The sequence below is a fragment of the Nuphar pumila genome, chromosome 13 (assembly GCF_984573655.1).
Source record: "Nuphar pumila chromosome 13, dmNupPumi1.hap1.1, whole genome shotgun sequence".
NCBI classification, from domain to species: domain Eukaryota; kingdom Viridiplantae; phylum Streptophyta; class Magnoliopsida; order Nymphaeales; family Nymphaeaceae; genus Nuphar; species Nuphar pumila.
Genome location: NC_143261.1, coordinates 86,894,575 through 86,914,912, shown reverse-complemented (window position 1 = coordinate 86,914,912; position 20,338 = coordinate 86,894,575). Strand labels below are relative to the sequence as shown.

General features: G+C 37.6%; 1 pseudogene; it reads right to left on the bottom strand.

Moving 5' to 3' along the window:
* Positions 1 to 1,039: 1,039 nt before the first annotated feature.
* LOC149819002 (PH, RCC1 and FYVE domains-containing protein 1-like) lies at positions 1,040 to 15,472 on the bottom strand (annotated as a pseudogene).
* Between the last annotated feature and the right edge of the window lie 4,866 nt (positions 15,473 to 20,338).

The following is a 20,338-nucleotide window of genomic DNA, read 5'->3' as shown; positions in this document are numbered from 1 at the left end:
GTTTTTCGTGAAACTAACTCATTCTATGGGTACAGGTGATGATTAGGTACACTACGGGCGATGACGCAATTGCAAGATGACTTCAAGACTTCTTCTTCTTGCTCTTAGCTCGTGTCCTGGACGTTTTGGGTTTGTAACAGATTTTTCTTAGGATACCATAATTTTGTGAGTTTTGGTTCTTTTAGCTAACATGCCCAAAGTTGTCAGTTTGCCTTCTGATTTAACCAAAGAAAAATCTTTCGCTAATTTCATAAACAAACTCTGAAGAAAAAAGATATTTCTAGTCTCTTGCCTGTTTTTCTGAAAAAGTTCGCAGGTTTGAAATTTGGGGCGTTACAGTTACCCTCTTTCTTGTGAAGAGAGACCCTTTCACAGGGAAGGTCATGAATCAAACACCCATTTAGTGCTTCCATGTACTCTAGTCATGATATAGAAGACTGCATATTTCTCACGGAGTTGTTTCATCCCCTTTATGAAAAAGACCCTCTTTCTTATGAAAGAGGGGGCATGAATCAAACACCTCTTTATGCTTCCATGTATTCTAGTAATGATATACAACTGCCTTTTGATAGCTTGCCTTTTAGAGTAAAAATTAGTAAGCATGTAATTCCTTTTGTAGTTCCAGTAATGTTGGATATAAGAAATTGTTCAGTTCTTCAGAATCAACAGAACCTCAATCAATGTAATTTTCCACTGAAAACCTTTCATGTTCATATATGTAATTCAGACTAGGACTTCAGATTAATCTAAATAATTGATAAAGTCCTACACAAGCAAAATAAACTTCATAGTGGAACAGTATAGAGCGAATAAATGCACAAAGTATATAAGCACGGAGACAATGAGAAAGAGAGAGGGAGAGAGGAAGAGAATTGCATCATGATGAATTATGTGGCGGTACCAGCATTACAAAAAATTATTCTTGTGAAAAGAATAATTTACTACCTTGGCCAAAATCAGGAGTAAGAACAAAATGAATCTCAACTCTGTACAATACACGGTGGAACAAGAGCCTGATTTGGTTATTCTAAAAGGGAAACTAAGTTTGGTCGGAAGCCAACAGTTCACGATCTTCCATTGGTGCAACAGTCATGGTTGGTGGGCTTGGAGGCACCGCTACATTGAGGGGTGAGGAACTTGGAGGCTTTTCCATCATCCCTCGGACATTATACTTCTCAAACACCCTTGCATGGTTTTCCGCCCACCAGACTTCAGCTTGCCGTTCAGCAAACTTTCTTCGGCTGGAAAGCAATATAGACGCTAATCAATAAGAATGGTTTTCAAACTTACTCCTGTTTGAAAATAAGTAAACATACAGGTGCATGTGTAGGTATAATAATACAAATGTGTGTGTGCATGAGCGTTAGAGAGAGGGAGAGAGAGATGTTTGGCCAAATGCTGGATAAAGTACTTTCTCATAGGCCAGGTCAGAACTTGTTTCAACCCAAGTAGCAGCAAAAATTAATAAAATGCATAATAAGCAAACAAAATGCAGGTGCATGTGTGCAGTACAATGCAAGGGTAGAGAGAGAGACCTGAATTTGACTTTTTTGAGAACTTTGGTTCCATCTCTAAGCCGTAGGAGTGTGACATAAACACCAGATTCAAATTGTTCAACCCACTGTGCTTCTACTTCACTGTATCTTGGTGTTAAACCATTCTCAATGTTCTGGTGATGCTTTGATTCTGGACCACCAGTATCAACCAGTCTACTGCCCTGTAGTTTTTCGTCATCACTATCATGTGAGACTGTATCAGCTAATCGAGCACCCTCAGTTGAATCAACAGACCTTCTATCTAATGTAACAGCTATATCACGAACCAGTGATGGGTTCTCAAATGAACTTCGTTCAGGTTCAGAATAATCATGCGCCACAGAAGAAGCAGAATGCTGCCCTTGCAGGTCTTCAACTTGAAGAACACCAGAAGATGAAGATCGATGAATGTCACTTGGACCATTGGCAATGGCAGTGAGATGATCCATCAAATTTTGGATGTCACTGACAGGCAATTCAGGGGGTAGTTTATGTGCTACCTCCTTAAGCTGAGCATTTAAATGAAGAGTAATGCAGTTAACATGAAAATCTAATAAAAGAGAAGCAAATGTTAATTATGTGCATGAGAGAGAGGAATTTAACCCAAATGGTAGTCCTAGTTTAGCCGATTTAGAATGTTCAAGAGATAATGCATTATAATATCACCTCACAAGCATAAAGGCATCACACAAGTAATTTATGATGCTAAATGGGAATACCTGTGCAGCAAGGGACTTGATAGCTTCCTTGGCAGCATTACGTTTGGCAAATTCCTCTTCTGCTTTTGAAGCCGCTGCTTGAGCTTTTTTTTGAGATTTCTGAAGCTCCATATCCTGAGCTTCACATCGTCGCCTAAGACTTTTGACCTAAATGAGATTAATATCAATCAACGAGACAAAAGTTAAGATGCAAATGACTAGTCGTGTAACAGAACAAAATATTCAGACACAAATCAAAAGAGATGGAACAATGAAGGAGATAAAAATAAATTATGAGATACCTGGGCCTGTAACTTCTGGACTTCTTGGTTCAGCAGCTCATTTGTCTTTTTAAGGCTGTCAACCATATTCTTAGAAAAGGCAAGACCACCCATCGTTGGAACTGGACTTGCAGAACGTGGAGGGCTTGGTCTTCTTGAGAATGGCGACACAGGCCTGGAGTTAATGCCTGGCTGTGATGCAGAAACAAGACTGATTTAGAAACTATTTAAATAGAATTTGTTGAACATGGAAAATAGATAACTTTCAAGAGCAACAATGATAGAACTGTGAGCATTTTCACCTCAACATTTTTAACTTGAGAGACAATGAGAGGTTGTAGAATCTTGGACGACTTCAAGTCTCCTCTAAACATCTGGTCACTTGTGCGCCTAGGTACCATATTCCTCTTTGAAGTAACAGAAGCTTCATTGGCCTCAGCTGCTTTAAGTTTGGCATAGCACAAATCACAAACACGATGTGGCTTCCCAGGAGTTGGGGCCAATGCAGCTTTTAGAGCCTTTTTGGAACTGCATGCATGGCAGTGAACCAGACCACAGTTATAGCAATTATGCCTTTTCCTTGTAAATCCAAACGCTTGTCGGCAACCAGAGCAAACAGACTGGTCCGCACCTGATACCCACTTATGAAGACATATGACAGCAGTAAAATTTGAACCACATGATATATTTCTGACATGCCTATCTTTCAGAGCTTCAACAAGACAGGGTGTTTTCCGATCTTCAACATCCCCATGCCCTAGTCTTCCATTGGCCCCTTTCCCCCATGTATACACTTCACTTCTTGAAGTCAAAACAGCAACATGGTGAGATCCACAAGCAATCTCCTCAACATATTCTCCAACCAACCTATCTTGAACTAAGCAAGGTACCTTTCCATCAGATTGTGGATTTCCTAGCTGGCCATGGGCAACACTCCCCATGGTAAAAACATGCCCTGACGTTGTTAGGCCAACAGTTATGCCATGTCCACAAGCTACATGGTGGAAATTATAGTCAATAAGTGATGATACACATGTGGGAACTAGACGTGCTTCCTTATCTCCATGGCCAAGCCGATACTTGTCACCATCTCCCCAGGTAAACAGTTTCCGAGATGAAACATGTGCACCATGCTGTGCCACAATAACCTCCACAATTGCTGTTGTATGCCACACTCCACATGCAACTTTAATTGTCTTCAGTCCCCTCAGAGATTCAACCTCTTTTGGGTACATTGTGCTTTCTCGATTACCATGGCCCAATACCCCAAAAGTCCCATCACCAAATGTAAATAATTGACCATTTGAAGTTGCAATTGCCGAATGCCATGTGCCACAAGCAACAGATGCCACTTGAAGTCCTTCCAAAGGACCTGAGACTCTCTTGGGAATCCAATGACTAACATCGGTTCCATGACCAAGCAATCCTGCATTGTGGGTACCATCACCCCATGTGTAAAGATCACCAGCTACAGTTGCCACACATGTATGGTACTCTCCACAAGCAACAAGTTCTGCATTGCTGACAGCCAAAGATTCAACTAGTTGAGGCCGACAAACATCAGCATCGACTCCATGGCCAAGCCTACCACCAGATTCTTCTCCCCAGGTAAAAACTTCTCCTTGTTTTGTAATTAGAGCAGCATGTCTAACACCACATGCAATTTGGTGAACATCTAAAACTACATTGGATTCCAGGGGCTTTGGGAGCAGCACATCAGTTCTCGTACCAGAAGAACTCACAGCCCCATCAGCAACTTGTCCATCAAACCATACCTCTCCCCAAACATAAACATCTCCCAGAGATTCACAATCATCAGGTCCAGAACTTTGACTTGAAGTACTAGGGAGACTTGAAACACTAAGTCGGAAACCATCCCCAGTACCTCTTAGCATATTTGCATAGTCTGACCCCACATCTGACCTTGTTAAATTCAAGGAAGGCTCACGAGAAGCAAAATATGCCAATGCCTTTGTATTATTATTGTTGGACAGGTTAGAAGAATCACTAAAGGGACTATGGATTAGAGTAGGAATATTTTGAATGAAGTCACCATTCTGCAAAAATGTATACACAAAACATGTTACATGAACCTCTTAGAAACATTCCACATGCCAATATAAGATAAACTCTGGCAATGCCAATCTTGAAAACCGGAAAGCACAAAAGATAGAAGTCAGCAATTCTCTATAAAAAATGGCAGATAACTGGCATTATGGAAGACGACATGACCACATGATAATTAATAGAAAGAGACAAGGAGTCATATATGCAAATATTTGCTGAATTAAAAAGAATTAGGCTATTAAAAGAAAAGATAAACAAAACAAGAAAAACATCAAGCACAATATGAAGAACTTCAGATCCAAGCCCCCACCACCAAACCTTTAAGAAGAAAGATGAGAAGTTTCAGCTTAAAGGAGCCTCCATTGTTGGACAACATCATGAAATAATTGAAGAGAATCAAATATTGCAAATTGATTATGTTGATTATAAGAGAATGTCCTAGGAGTACGTAAAAGCATCACACTTCCTATTTCTGAGAATCATGTGGAATATATGTATTACATAGGTATTGAGCTTACAAGTCATCCTAAGAATTGTTAAGAGATAATATTGTAAGCTATCCTAAGAATTGTTAAGATAACACTGAACTAATACATCAAAAGGAAATGAATGCCACTAACAACCAACAAGAATTTAGGGAACAGAGGCAAAAAATGGAACTTTCTTATAACAGCTCATGGAAAAACTGAAAGCAAAAGAAACTATTTTATCAAACAAGAAAAAGCATATGAAAGGTTCCAATGCAAATGCTACATCATTTCTACAAAGAAAATATTGATTAAAGATGTGTGATAAGGCAGAATTTACTATTTAGCAACAACAACAAACAACAACAACTACGCCTTCATCCCAAAACAATTGGGGACGGCGATATGAACCAACAAAGAAAATCATTTTGGGTCTTCCACATGAATCCCTCTCCTCCAATCATTTCTATCCAATGCCATGTCCTCAGTGAGGTTCAAAGCATTCATATCCTTTCCTATCATCTCCATCCAAGTCTTTCTAGGCCTACTCCGACCTCTTTTAACTAATATATTTTCCCATTTCTCCATCCTTCTAACTGGAGCATCATTAGGCCTTCGCCGAATATGTCCAAACCACCGTAAACGATTCTCTCTCATCTTATTTTCAATGGGTGCAACGCCTACCTTCTTACGTATCTCCTCGTTCCAAATCTTATCTTTTATTGTATTTCCACACATCCATCTAAGCATATGCATCTCAGCTACACTCATTTTTTGAATATGATGTCTCTTGGCAGCCCAACATTCTGTACCATATAGTAAAGCGGGCCTAATAGTCATCCTATAAAACTTTTCCTTCAACCGCACTGGCATTCTACGATCGCACAACACTCCAGTTGCACTTTTCCATTTCATTCACCCAACCTTTATCCTATGATTTACATCTCCATCAATTTCTCTATACTTTTGAATGATAGATCCCAAATATTTGAAACAATCATCCACCGGTATTTCTTGCTCACCAAGCTTCCCTACACTCCCATCACTACTTCGTTGCTTACTAAACCGACATTCCATATATTCTGTCTTACTCTTACTCAACTTAAAACCTATTGCTTCCAATGTTTGTCTCCATAATTCTAACTTAGCATTAACCTCAGCTCTAGACTCATCAATCAAAACAATATCATCAGCAAACAACATACACCACGTCACATTTTCTTGAATTGATCTCATAAGCTCATCCATCACTATAGCAAATAGGAAAGGGCTTAAAGCAGTTCCCTGATGTAACCCAACCGTTATAGGAAAATTGGTTGTCACCCCTCCACAAGTGTGGACATTGGTTACTACCCCTTCATACATATCCTTAATTATACTAATGTACTTGAGAGAAACACCTTTATTCATCATTGTCCACCAGAGAACGTCCGTAGGTACTCTATCGTATGCCTTCTCGAAATCAATAAAAACCATATGCAAATCTTTGTTTCTCTCTTTATTTCTCTCAATAAGTTGTCTAAGAAGATGTATAGCTTCCATAGTTGATCTTCCAGGCATAAAACCAAATTGATTCTCCGATATCACGACAACCTTCCTCAACCTAGACTCAATCACCCTCTCCCAAAGTTTCATAGTATGACTCATGAGTTTTATACCACGATAGTTTGTGCAATCTTGTATATTACCCTTATTCTTATATAGAGTCACCTAAGTACTCTTCCTCCACTCCTCAGGAATCTTATTTGACCGTCAAATCTTGTTAAAAAGATTTGTCAACCATTTTAACAAGATTTGGCGGAGAAATAAGATGCCTAAGGAATGGAGGAAGAGTACTTTGGTGCCTCTATATAAGAATTTACTATTTAGCATATGATCTAAATGAGAAGAGGCCAAGTTGACAGCTAGGTTACCAGAGTCACACTATCTTTAACTAGGTGTCTCAAGTTTAAGCCTCACTAGGTGCTAGACCCCAGCCTGGCTATCGTGAGGACAAAATAAAAAAAATGGTGAAAACAGGAGATTATTGCCAATTAGAGCTTGTTCAGTATAAAGTAACTTCCTAGAGCCCATACTTGTTTGCATTACCTATAGATGATGTGATAGCAGCATAGGTGGTTCAATGTTGCATGTAGATGGTTGATGACAAAGTACTACTAACTAGTTTAAACTTTAAACTAGAGAAAGGCAGTCCAAGATATCAGAAGATATGGTGATTTATGATTTGGCCATCACCAGGAATGTTTGTTTACTGACATGAACTGCAGCTTCTTAGAAGCAAATCTTTGCAATTTTCAAGCTCTTCCTTTTCACGATTAACACTTGCAAAATTTTACACCCTTTTCTCTACAAGCATATAGATGCAACATTCAGGTTCACAAAGCCACTACTTACCACATTAGAGAGAGAGAGAGTATATACATATACATATATGTATGTATATATAAATTTTCAAGAACGTTTCATATTCAGTTTAAATGTTGTTGCAGAATCGCAGATACTCTAATTTAATTCCATGCTGTGTGGCCTTATATACTGCTCTAATTGGGAAGCTACACAAAAAAAAGGAAAAACAAAAATCAAACCCCATGTTTTTTCAGTCATGTTCATGCAACACCTTTTTTGAAGAATTAAATGATAACTTTAAATGCACTGCTTTGTAAGGTCATTGATGAAACTGGTTTTAGAGAGAATCCAAACCATTTACAGAATTCAAACAGACTAATTTTAAATGCACTGCTTTGTGAAGTCATTGGTGAAACTGGTTTTAGAGAGAGTACATCAAACCACTTACAGAATTGAAACAGACTAATTTTAGCTTATATCAGTAGATTCGGGGGATGAAGTTTGCATCTTAATGAACTAATGATGTTTCCATCAATCCTAAACAAAACACATACAAAAGAACTAACAAGCATAAAATGGGGACGACAAAGCTGCTGATAAGAGAGGTGTATTGATAGTTTTGGAGAAACAAACTCACATAAGAACTGGTCCGTTCACTGGATTCTTCAGACTTGGAACGTTTTCGATGCCCAGTGGAGATTAATGCCTTCAGGCCTGCAAACCACACTTCCGACTCAACTTTGTCCTTGCAAATCTATGCAGTAGCACATCAGAAAGTAGAGATCAGAACCAAACCAGCAGAAAATAATGCATAAACCATAAGAATGTAAACATTGAAGAACACAAGACTACAAAGAGTCGAAGTAATCAAAGTTCCTTTGACATAGCACAACATACTCTAACTTCCACTAACCAGATCAAGTGATCGTTCACCATTATTATATATCAAAGAAAAGGACAAATAATCTTTCTCAGGACGCAGATATCTTCTGAAAACAGCCTGAAGAAAACAAACAAACAAAATTAGCACCATAATAACTTCTACAAAAAGAATACTTCAAAGATCTACTAGTAAGCACTTTCACATCAGAAACTTACAGTTCTCTGTCCAGGGATAATCTTAGAGACAGAGGATAGCTTCAGATTCCTTTCTTCCCCACGCGAATACCAAATCAATGTTGTCTCGTCCTGGTTCATATATAAGAAGTCATATAAGCAGTTGCAGTTTGGTTTCAAATGTCTTTGAGTTTACTAAATAACAATGCCAAAGCAAGGTCTATTGCATTTTCTAGGTCAAGACGATGTTTGTAGCAAAGTTGTAAGAGTTATAAAGTATCATAATAGTGTGTTGTACGATATGCTAATGACAATGCCTTTCTTAATTTCAATATGGTACATCCCCAAAATTAGTTTCAAGATGTATTCAGGAGTATCATAATCGTATGATACACCTCCAATAAGCTTCGTTCATTTATTAAAGATTCTGACCATTGTTGGCTGTAATTTTTGGGTCTAGTAAGGCCACTTTTTACTCATATCACTCAATCTATCATTACTACTTTGCATGTTCTATCAAGAACTGGGAATTTGTGGTTTTTAAGCATATCTCACTCCATTCAATCTAAGACCGGACATGACATCAAAGGAGGGTATTATGCACTACATTTTGGTAAAGGAAAGTGGTTTATAACTTAATTTTAGACTTTGGGTTGCATGCCTGTTGGTGTTTTAATTGTATATCTTTCATTTGATGTAAAATAGCCATGCTTGTTATGTAATATTTGTGTACTTGTGCTGAACCATAATGTAATGGATTTGTTTGTATATTCTTGACAGCATGCAAGCCCATTAAGGTGTCCCATCTTAATAAAATAAGTGTATTAGCCCCACACAAGCGTGAGAAAGGATTTGGGGCTTTTATGCACTCTTCTACATAGCACTCCTACCATCATCTTCTTCCCCTTGCAAGTTTTAACCTCAAGGAGAAGCAAGAAGCAAATAAAGAGGACGATAATAGCTGATTTGACTCTGAGATTTGAGAGAGAGAATCTAGAAAGAGAACATTTTACTGGATTTAGCAGACTCTTTGTATTTACTTATAGTATGCATTGTAACTTTTTTTTTTTAAATTGAAGGCATGATTAATTTGTTATTTTGATGTTTGATAAGTTAATCATGGCCATATTACTACCTTTGTAGTTTGTGGTTTACTTATTCATAGAAATTTGCAATACCAAAGTACCTTTAGTATATTACTCTAGATGACCAAATATTTAGAATCTAATATCGTAACTTATTTGGTTCATTCATATAACGGATTTTTTTTATTTATTTGTAATTCAATTTGTAATTCTTTAGAACTGTTTACATTTTTAATTATTCTTAAAAAGTTTAAACGTTACATTAAGAGAATCTATGATTTCTACAATACATTATGATACAGTACCAGTTTTACTATTTAGAAAAATTTACAAACTCTCGCCTAACCTTTGACATATTTACAAAAACACACTCCAACTTTGAAAAATTACACAAGACCGCCTAAATTAAGAAACATACACTCAAACAACCACCTGCTGTAACTAACATAGTTTATCTACAGTTATGTTGTGGTTAGACCTTTTTTGCCCTTAAGGCTCTCCTTTTACCACTGCCCATCTTATGGTTAAAACAAGGGTTTATTGGAGCCGAGAATGTCACTTCCCACCAGACAAGCTCGCTGTTGGAGGCTGCCAGTTGCACCTTCCCACAGCACAGGAGATCATCAGCTACACAAACTCTCTCCCTCTCTCTCAAACATGAATTTTAGGCATTGGTTTACTTTGAGATTGGAGATTGGGGTTCTTTTTTTCCCTGATTTTATGGAGTTGCGTCGAGCTGTGCGTTGATAGTATCTATGCGGGTCAGATCATCTTTTCATATTTGTTCGGTTTTGGTTGAAGCGGAGTTTGTTGTGAATGGTCATGGAGCCTGAGAGTGTGGGTTTTTGTGAGAGTAGGATTTGTGGTCCTTTGTCAATATTGTTGATTGGCTGTTATGCATATGATGCCAAATAAAAGAAATAAAAAAAGTATTAAATCAATAAAGAAGCTACAAAAATCAAAGAATTTGTTTCTGTTCACCAAAGAAGTTGATTGATTTTGCCAAACAAAGAAGTTTGGTAAATTCATCTAATCAGTTTCATGTTGACGTAATGAGTGACTCGGTGGTGCTCCCAAATAGCGTGGTTCAGGCAGCCATAGTCCCCTGATAGATTCATTCAGGCATTTGTGTTCGCTCGATGACTTGATTCAGGTGTCACTGTTCTCACAGCAACAAGGTTCAGGCGACGAGTGGGTTGACCCTACAAATCGTCATCTAACCTAGGGAACAAAGACATGGTGGAAACTGAATGTAAGGGCAAAATGGTACTATTGTCATGGCTAACTGCAGTTTAAGTAGGGTAAGACCACTAGAATTAAAGTAAGTGTTGTTTGAGAATATGTTTCTTAACTTAGGCGGGTCATTATAATTTCTCGAATGTAGAGCCTTATTTTGTAAATATATCAAAGACTGAGTGTGTTTTTGTAAATTTTATACTATTTATGGTATTAGCTATGACGAGCATTTTACAACCTTGGTTTGTAGTAAAAAAGACAAAGATACATGTTCTACATACAATATTGGTGTTTATTTTGAAGATAACCATCTGCACAACATAACTAACACTTGAGAACATAGATATCATAAGCAAGCAAGTAGACGGTCACCTAAGTTATCCTAGATGGTGCTCTGTCACCTATGTAGCCTGACCTAGACGCAGGTGAGGATAGGTGCCAAGCAGTGCAAACTTCAACATGAGAAAGGCACTTCTGGCATGCTTAGAGTCTTAACCAGCCAAATCCAAAAAATCATGGTTTTTAAGTAACAGTTTTTTGCCTTGTTGGCTAAGAAACTAAACAGTTGATATTTTTAGCCCCCACTTTCAGATATCTATGAGTAACCTTAAAAAAGGGTTTATACCATGTATTGTCAAAAAATGAAAAGTTAGAAAATGAAAATGTAACAAGATATTTTACTTTCATGATGAAACAAAGATGAATGAGATATTAATCATTTTCAATTTTAATACTCTATCTATCCAGGACCCTTCAATTTCCCCACATAAACTGCAAAAGCAGAAGACTGAGGAAGTGCGTCACCCAACCCAACATTTGTATAGCAATTCAAAAATCGCTCAAAATGACTACTGTGTTCACTCACATACCCATTCAGTTTTCCAGAATTTGAACTGCACAGAAAGGCATCTAAAAAGTCAACATAAATATGTACTGAGATATGAATATTAGATCTCCAGCACATTGGTTTTAGCACAATAGCAGAAAATATGTCAACTTACAGTAGAAAGTCTGAACGGACAAACTTTGGGTTTCCCTTGCCGACTATACTTGACTAATTGTGTACCTTTTTTCAAAGCAATAAGTGCCTGAAGCAGACAAAAAACAAGGATCAGACATATATGCTATTATCCAACGACCACATCAAGTAAAATAAAGAATAAAAAAAATCATCACCAGCCAGCAGTACAGCACCAAATCCAACAAAATGGGATATTCATTAAGAGCAGCAAGGTATCACATAGTAAGAAGATTGATGAGTATTGTTTTTGATATAGTCTTGTGAAACTGAGACACCCCTACAGTTTTTCAATGAATCTCTACCCTAAAATGTCAAAATAACTCTCTAGTAAAGCAAATACACCATACCTAAAGAGGTCTACATCATTGAAGTGGAGATCCATGATGGCCCGACAACCTCACCAAGAATTGGAATTATACTGCGTTTGTTGTAGCTACTCATAGTGGCGACAGAAAATGCCACACTGTGAAGGTCCTATTATGCCTTTTCTTTTCCTCATTTATGTGTATTTATTTTCTTCATTATGCAGTTGTCATATTTCATCATGTGCATGCACTTCATGTTGAGGAGTAACTGAAGGAAGCAATGCAGACAGCAACACTGTGTCTGGTGACAGACTACAACAAGAGGTATGAAGCAGGAAGAAGCAACACTTGCTTCCATCGTTTACCTTAATCAGAAAATTCTTTGTTTCATAAATTGCTGGTGATGGTGTTTACCCTTTCACCATTAGCTTTTATAGGATTAAATAAATACAGAACACTCCATGTAGGCACCACTTGAAGGTGGTGAAAATAAAATCAAGCATAAGATTCTTGAAGTTTGAAAGCACCATTTTGCAAACATGTGAACGACTGTAATGCTAGTTTTCTGTAGTCAAGGTGCACATCACCTTCTGATCTTCAACCTGTCTCTGCTGCTGAAAAGAAAACAAGGCTGGATATATGAATCAGAATCAAACATTCCATTGTCTTCAAATGTGACCTGATGCACTTTTGGATCTAGAGACTACAAAACTGATAACGAGAAACAGCATGACAAACGAGGGAAAGCATTTCTCATAAAGGTCAAGAATTGGGAAGACAAAGTGCCATCAACAACATATAGGACAGCTGCTACATGCACTGTTCAACATATAAAACACATTTTTATGATTATATCACATCCTATAACCATTATCCTCCGTGTATAATCTCTGTTATGTGCACTTTCAACATACAAACTACAATTTTAAGATTTAATCACATTCTATAATCATTATCTTAAGTTTAGTCATATGCATACAATGATGCTCAAACCACTATTTTGCATGGCTTCACCACATTTATAGGAGAGTATCAACCAGTGTTACAAAAGCTCTCTTTGAGACACAAAAATCTCGTCTCAAGGTGCAAAAAGCATGCCTTGCTCGCCTCAAGGCAAGCTGCCTTTTGCCTTGAGGTGCTAGTATGAAGCCAAAAAGGCTATGAGGTGTGAAAAGGGGACGAGGGGCAATAGTTAGGTCTCCCTAAATTTACAAAGCTTCCCTAAATGAATCCTCTCCTCAACAGCAATGAGGGCTTCTAGCAACACTTTTCGCATGCTGACAGTTTCCAATGAAGCCCCTTTTTCTCTTTCTTTTTCTTCACGCTCTTAGAGTGTAGTTGCGTCAGTAAAAAATCCTTTATTTGTTTTTTTTTTATCACTTTGCCCTTTTTATTTTTTGGATTTTCTCATTATATTTTGAGTTATAGAAAATCCTATCAATTTGGGTATGATAGGCATATTAAATTGGATATCTTGTTGGCTTGCAACAATCTTATAATTCTATATTGGACTTAGCTTTGCATTGGATAATTCCTTTTTTTATGTATCTAACAGTGTATTTACTTGAATTTTTGAGATGGGAGTCAATTGAGCTCCAAAATAAATTTGCTAGAATTTGATTTATAATCAATTGTTGTGTATCTAAAGTGTATTTGCATATATAATTGGTAGGAGTCAATTACTTTAAAAGTGTATTATATATATAGCAACATTTTATACAATGTAAGATTGTTGTGTATTCAAGAGTGTATTTGCTCTACAAGTAATTGCTATGTACTTAAAAATTTTGCTAGATTGCTCTATAAGTAATCTTGAATTTAATTTCAAGATTTGTGAATATAAAGATATTATCCATTAACAAACATGCATAGGTGACTGAATGTTGGGTCTGTGGAACTTGGGATATAGAATTCCAAAGAGAATTAACTGTCAATGAGTTCAAGGACCGTTGGTGCTGAAAATATACTTGCTTCCCAATCTCTAAACTCCTGAGAGGACACTATCAGATGGGTATGCCCTAACGATGAGGTGTAATGCATCAAATCTTGTTACAGTTCAGTGGAAACTTTGACCAGATTGCAAACCAAGAGAACGATGTGGCATCCCCATCAGGCCATTCTAACCCTAGGTCCGTCATATTTGCCCGTCTGGTCACCAAGAATAACATTTTACTCGGGTAAATTTGAAAGAGTTTTCGTTTGGCCTTGTAGTGTTATATGCCGGATAAAGAGACAGCTGAGTTTTACTTCAGTCAGGTACATTTTTTAGATAAAATATTCAGATTAGCATGGCCAGATTGGAGTTTCGATAGATGGTGTACCTCTTTATTCAGACATATTCTCCTAGCTCCTTGGACCAAGAGTTCGGAAATGGAGAACCATATGGTGACGGTGGGTCTTCTTCGCATGGTGGAACATATGCAAGAGAGAAACATATTTTATTGGAGGAAAAAGTTCTTGCAATGATTTACAGTTGTGCAAGCACAGCTTCATGAATTTCTTACGCCAACCATGAGCCATTCACTTAGTGTATCTTTGCTAAAACGAAGATCTCTTAATGCTGGACACAGAAAAAACCTTAGCTGCAGCTTTATTAATCTAAAACTTTGGGAACATGCCTCCAAGAGATCCTGGGTGTCAGCATCTAGCTAATTGATTCAGTATATCCTTGCAAAGATTGAAGTGAAAAGGTTGGATTAGGGCTTCTAATGCATCAAGCAAGGTGATTGCATTTATCCATATCTATTTTTCACCAGCGGCTGATTCACTCAGCCCCATACTTGATGAATAAACTAACTGAAGTGAAGATTTTTTCTTTAAGATTGCTTTCTTTTTCTTTTGCCTTTGGTGAGAGTAGAAAACTACAGTTGTTCCAGATTGCAAACCATAGAATAACTCAAAGCATATTTAACATAGTAAAGAAAAAAATAACTCACCAGATTGAACAATGAACTTTTTTGTTCCAAAGATTATCACATAAGGGCAGTAAGCATTCCTATTTTGTTATAGGGATGAACACCAATCAAGAAAAGTCGATGTAAAATAAGAATCACAATATGATAAACAATCATTCTCAAGTGATATTGAATAAGAGAAAGTCACTGCACAAGATTCATTCCCACCAACAAAACCCCCACAACTTTGACCATCATTTATTTCACATAACACACACAAGAGAATGTATCACAACAATCCATTTGCAGCCAATACAATAATTTCCCTCTGCTCATAGCTTTAGAAAAGGATTTTTAACATATACGCCCAAACAATACATAGTGCAATGTAAAAAGAGAGAGAAGAAGAGAGCAAACAACTGACTTGCTCTATATCTCGCTCAGCACTTCCATAACTAGCAAGATCTGCCATTCCATGAGAAACAATCGTGAGGAAGCCGCGAAGGGTGCCAGCACAGCGGCATCAGGTTCATCAACTATTCCCCTCCTAAAAGCCCAGATTTTTCATTATCCAAGATTTCACAAATTGAAAACTCATAAGATCATAATTAAATCATCAAAGATTTCCTCTAACCATGGTGCTCATTCCAAAACACAATGTATGCCATCAAAATCAGCAAAGCTTGACAAATGATGAAAACTCATTCACAGTTCCATTTAACAAACACAAAACTTTTTTGCAAAGGCACCCAACAATTTACCACACTTTCATTTTTCAAACATTAGACCCAAGAGAGAGAGAGATCTTAAAAATTCATAATTTGGAAACAGTTTTGAACCTGGCAGATTCATCCCCCCAATTATTTAACGAATGTTTAAAAAAACTTGCACAAATTGTTTACAATAACTCACAAATATTAAATTTTATAAAATTGAAAAGATAAAAAGAAACCGACAGATTTGGTGATCCAACCTTCTCCTTTGACTCTAAAGGGTTTCTCAAAGTGCAAGTGAAAACCGACAAAATTTGTGAAGTAGAAAGTCTCCAGCCAAAGAAAGCAGGGGAGAAAGAAGAGGCAATGAACATGAAAATGGAAAACAGTGGAAGGATAGAAAAACGATTCCTTCACAACTTGTGACTCCTTAAGCTGCAGATAGGGAGTTTCACGAATCACAATTATCATAACAAATCTGTGGATGAATTATGAACTCCTTTACGAAAAGCCCAAAACAATAAGGAAAAAAAATACTACCTATGGATGGAAATCAGACCGAAGTATTGACTTTGTATTTTTCTTTCTTTTCTTCACTTTTGTTAGTGGGTTTTCTCATCAAAAGAAGAAATCTCGTCCATGAGACAGAAGCGTGACTATTGATTATTGCCTCTCTCTCTCTCTCTCTCTCTCTCTCTCTCTCTCTCTCTCTCTCTCTCTCTCTCTCTCTCTCTCTCTCTCTCTCTCTCTCTCTCTCTCTCTCGGCGGAAGATAATCACACCTTTCAGAGGGTTGGTCGCATTCGGCAGATTGAGTGAGATAAAAAACAAGAGTTGTTTCTGCCAATATCGACAATTCACCTTCATGAATTCACAAATTCAATTTATCTGGACAATGCATGGCACTTCCCACCGTCCAACCAAGTTATGCATCCTTTGGCATATGCCAGCAGCATGCTGCCAACCAGAGGACTCATGACTTAGGTAGATGGTAAGAATCCCTGCTGACAGCCGGACATTGTCTAGATTGAATTGAATCGCCGAACTCAGAGATACTTTATCATAGATATTGGCAAGCACAACCCTCATTTCAAAATGCCCAGAGAGAGAGAGAGAGAGCAACGATCTGCAGAGAAATCAGGGGTAAAAATGTAAAAAATCTCATTATAATGGATGGATTTCCTCCTAATAAGAGAATCCACCAAGAGACAAAAAGAGACAGAAAGAAGGGGGAAAAAAGCAAAAAGCAAAAAGATGAAGGTAATTTTATTTTAACTTCTTAAAAGAAAACTAATAAAATTTCCTCTGAGTAGAAGAATGCATGTCGCTCATTTTTCATCTTAGTAACTTGACCCGATTTTAATCTACAACACTTTGTTCTTATTGTTGTTTGGATTTTGCTGGAGTTTGTGTTTCATTCGTAGGTTTGTTATGAGAATTGTGATTCAGGAAATCGCTCTCCCTCCCAATTCATCATTTAGATTCACTTGGTTCAGCCTGATTCCCAGATCCATCACCATTTTCCTGAATCTTAATGCACATCCATCCATATCATCATCAATATTAACAAAAGTCCCATAAATCCAAGCAACAAGAATGTCAAAGAATTCCAATAAAAACTGAGTGTTTTAGACAAAGTTCAGTACCCACCTTCAGAAAGATTACCAATCCACATCGACCAGCACTAGTGCCCCAGACCCATTCAGCAGAAGCCAAGATCTTCCACTAAAAATGCTGAAATTCGAAGAATTTGATACAGAACTCTCTCTCTCTCTCTCTCTCTCTCTCTCTCTCTCTCTCTCTCTCTCTCTCTCTCTCTCTCTCTCTCTCTGAGCAGGACGAAGAGGAAACAAACAAGAAAATTCAATCAGAAGAATTAGTCGAGTAACTGTGATCCTCAAATTCGCCTATGGTTCTGGTGATCACACAGAGAGAGAAAGAGAGAGGAGAGAAGGGGAGAACGATAATGTTGAAAAACTAAAGTGGGAAATATGTCAAGTAAAAGAGAAAGCTCTCAACTTCTTGGACGGTCCTATGCCAGGGTGGCGAGGTTAGGTTCAGTTGGACCGTCAGGTTAAGAATCTAACGGTTGTAAATCATTAGAACAAAGATGCTGTACTATTTTTCAGCTCCCTCTCTCTTTTCCCGTCGACGTGCAGGAGCTTCCGCAGCTCCGCCATTTCCCTCAGGTGCCCAAAATCTTGCCCATCTGAACCACAAAACCGACAACAGTGATCCACTATAAGAAGCACAAACAAGCAAAAGCTGAAAGAGCGATTGCGTACACTCCCCACTACAAGGATTGAACAATCCAAAACATAAGAATTCTGGTTAAAGAAAGAGACCAAGTGTGGGGAAAAAATTCTTTTTCCCCGAAAAGGCCAAGAACGAATTTGAACCTCTTATCCCGAATGCCAGTAAGAAAAAGAAGAAATGAATGCTCTTTTAAAAAAGTAGAGTGGAAAAGCCAAAAAAAACAACAAAAAAAGAAGACCAAACCTGAAAGACTTTCATATCAACGGCATTACACAATTAAAAAAAGGCCCTACAGAATAATTTTAAGACATATGGAGAAGAGGAACTGCTAACAAAAACCTTTGAAAAAAAACATACTTTTACGTATACTTTCGTAAGTTAACAGATGCCGATAAGAAGAAATTCCGAACGGCCAAAAAAAGGAGGGAGTCGATGTCAAATTATACACGTAAACATAAATATTGCGGAAGACAAACGTCCATTCAGAATCTTGATTTTCTCTTTTAAAACCTTAAAAAAACGAAAAAAAGGAAGGTTTCGCATCAACGCGAACCCAAATTCCTCGCAGAAAGAACTCAAGGAAGACAGAGGTGCAGAACAATCATGAAACCTCTAGCACGCAAACAAGAACCTCAAAAGAAAAAAAAAAACAGAGAGAGAACAATAGAGATCTAGAAAGCCTAATGATTTGAAAACACAAAAATACAAAAATTAAAATAAAAACAGCGCATTAACACGAAATCCCTGTAATGCAGAAAAAAAAAAGAAAAAGCGGATTACGAAGAAGTGCGGTAACTATAGCCAATTAGTTTTCTCTCAGAATGTTGCCTTTCGTCACAACGATCGCAGAAGATTAACATGATCAATATAATCCTTTCTCTTCATTCACAAAAAACAAAAAAAAAAACTGTAGCTAAACAAAAATTTCGAGAAAAAAAAAAACTTGAAAAAAAGGACGATGAACGAACCGGATGGAACGCTAAATTGACGTGCGGTGGTAAGGAGCAATGCAGGTCGAAATGCGCTACGTCGAGGAGGCGGAGGAGGAGGAGGAGGGCTGGCGATTCCTCTAACTGCTTCTTAAGACGATGGGCGTGGATCGCGCGGCATCACTACTCGGAGGAGAAAGTGGAAGGGAAGGGAGGAGGAGGTCGCTGGGTCGGCGATTTATCGGCGGGACTGCCAACTCCCGCCATCTGGACGAACCGGTCTACGACCGAATCCGAACCATTTACATCTCTCTCTCTCTCATGGGAGGTAGTCTCTTATCTGAACTCAACGCATTATTGCGAGATTCAGATCAATATCTTAGGTCAGATCTGTGCGGATCCAAATCAAAATCCAATCTGATTCCATGTGTTGCATGTGAATAACTTAGTTTTTATTGTTTTCCACCCGAGAAATTGTTACTCTATATTTTCAGAGTGAGACTCGAACCTACTTTATCGAACTTGATTTGAATCCAAATCCATATTCGTTTCTGTTCTTGTATGATGGATTTGGATTAAGATCTAACAGGGTCCATCCCATATCCAATCCGTTTGCAGCCCTGTGTAGGGGTGTAACTGGGTCTGGTTCCGATTGGGTTCTGTCAAGCTCGTTTTTAAGTCGGGAGTAAACATTGGACTAAAAGCTCGACCCAATTGGTTCTGGTTCTAGTCCAAGCTTGAGTATCACATAACCTATGAACCCTTTTTGGAATAAACCAGCAAACCTATTTTTTTGTGGAATCTAAAAGTTTGACCCAAGCTCAACCCAATTTCATTCACTTTTGTGTTCAAATTTGGGTGTGGCTGGGTTAACGGGTCATATATAAAGGGATTGAACATAAACTTGTGAGATCTCAGTCAAATTGCCTAATTAAGTTAGATATCAATCCTCAATAAATTCATATATTAACAAACTCTACTATACACATGTAAATTAAAAAGCTTACAAAAATTACTACAAAACATACAATAAAGTAGAGGTGGAGAAAATTACTTGAAATGAGTTTTGATACTAAAGGGTACCTTTAGTTGCATCTCAAGTGATTTGAAATAACATGAGATTTACATAGTGAATCTCATTTGAGTAGTACTAAAAAAACAATAAAAAATAATAAAAAATTTGACACAAAACCCAAAAAATGTCTCATAAAAAGTAAATTGACATATAACCCAAAAGTGAGATTAATCTCATTTGTGTGAGATTCACTTTCTCACGGGGTCTCATGAGATTTGAAATCTCATGAGATTTTGAAAGTAAATCTCTTTTTAACAATATTTTTAGTTTGAAAAAATGCAACCAAACGTACCCAAGTGATTGGGATTTTGGTCAGCTTAGGCGATGGCTTGGTTCAAGTTTAGTCTAACATAAAATCTATATAATCCATCATTC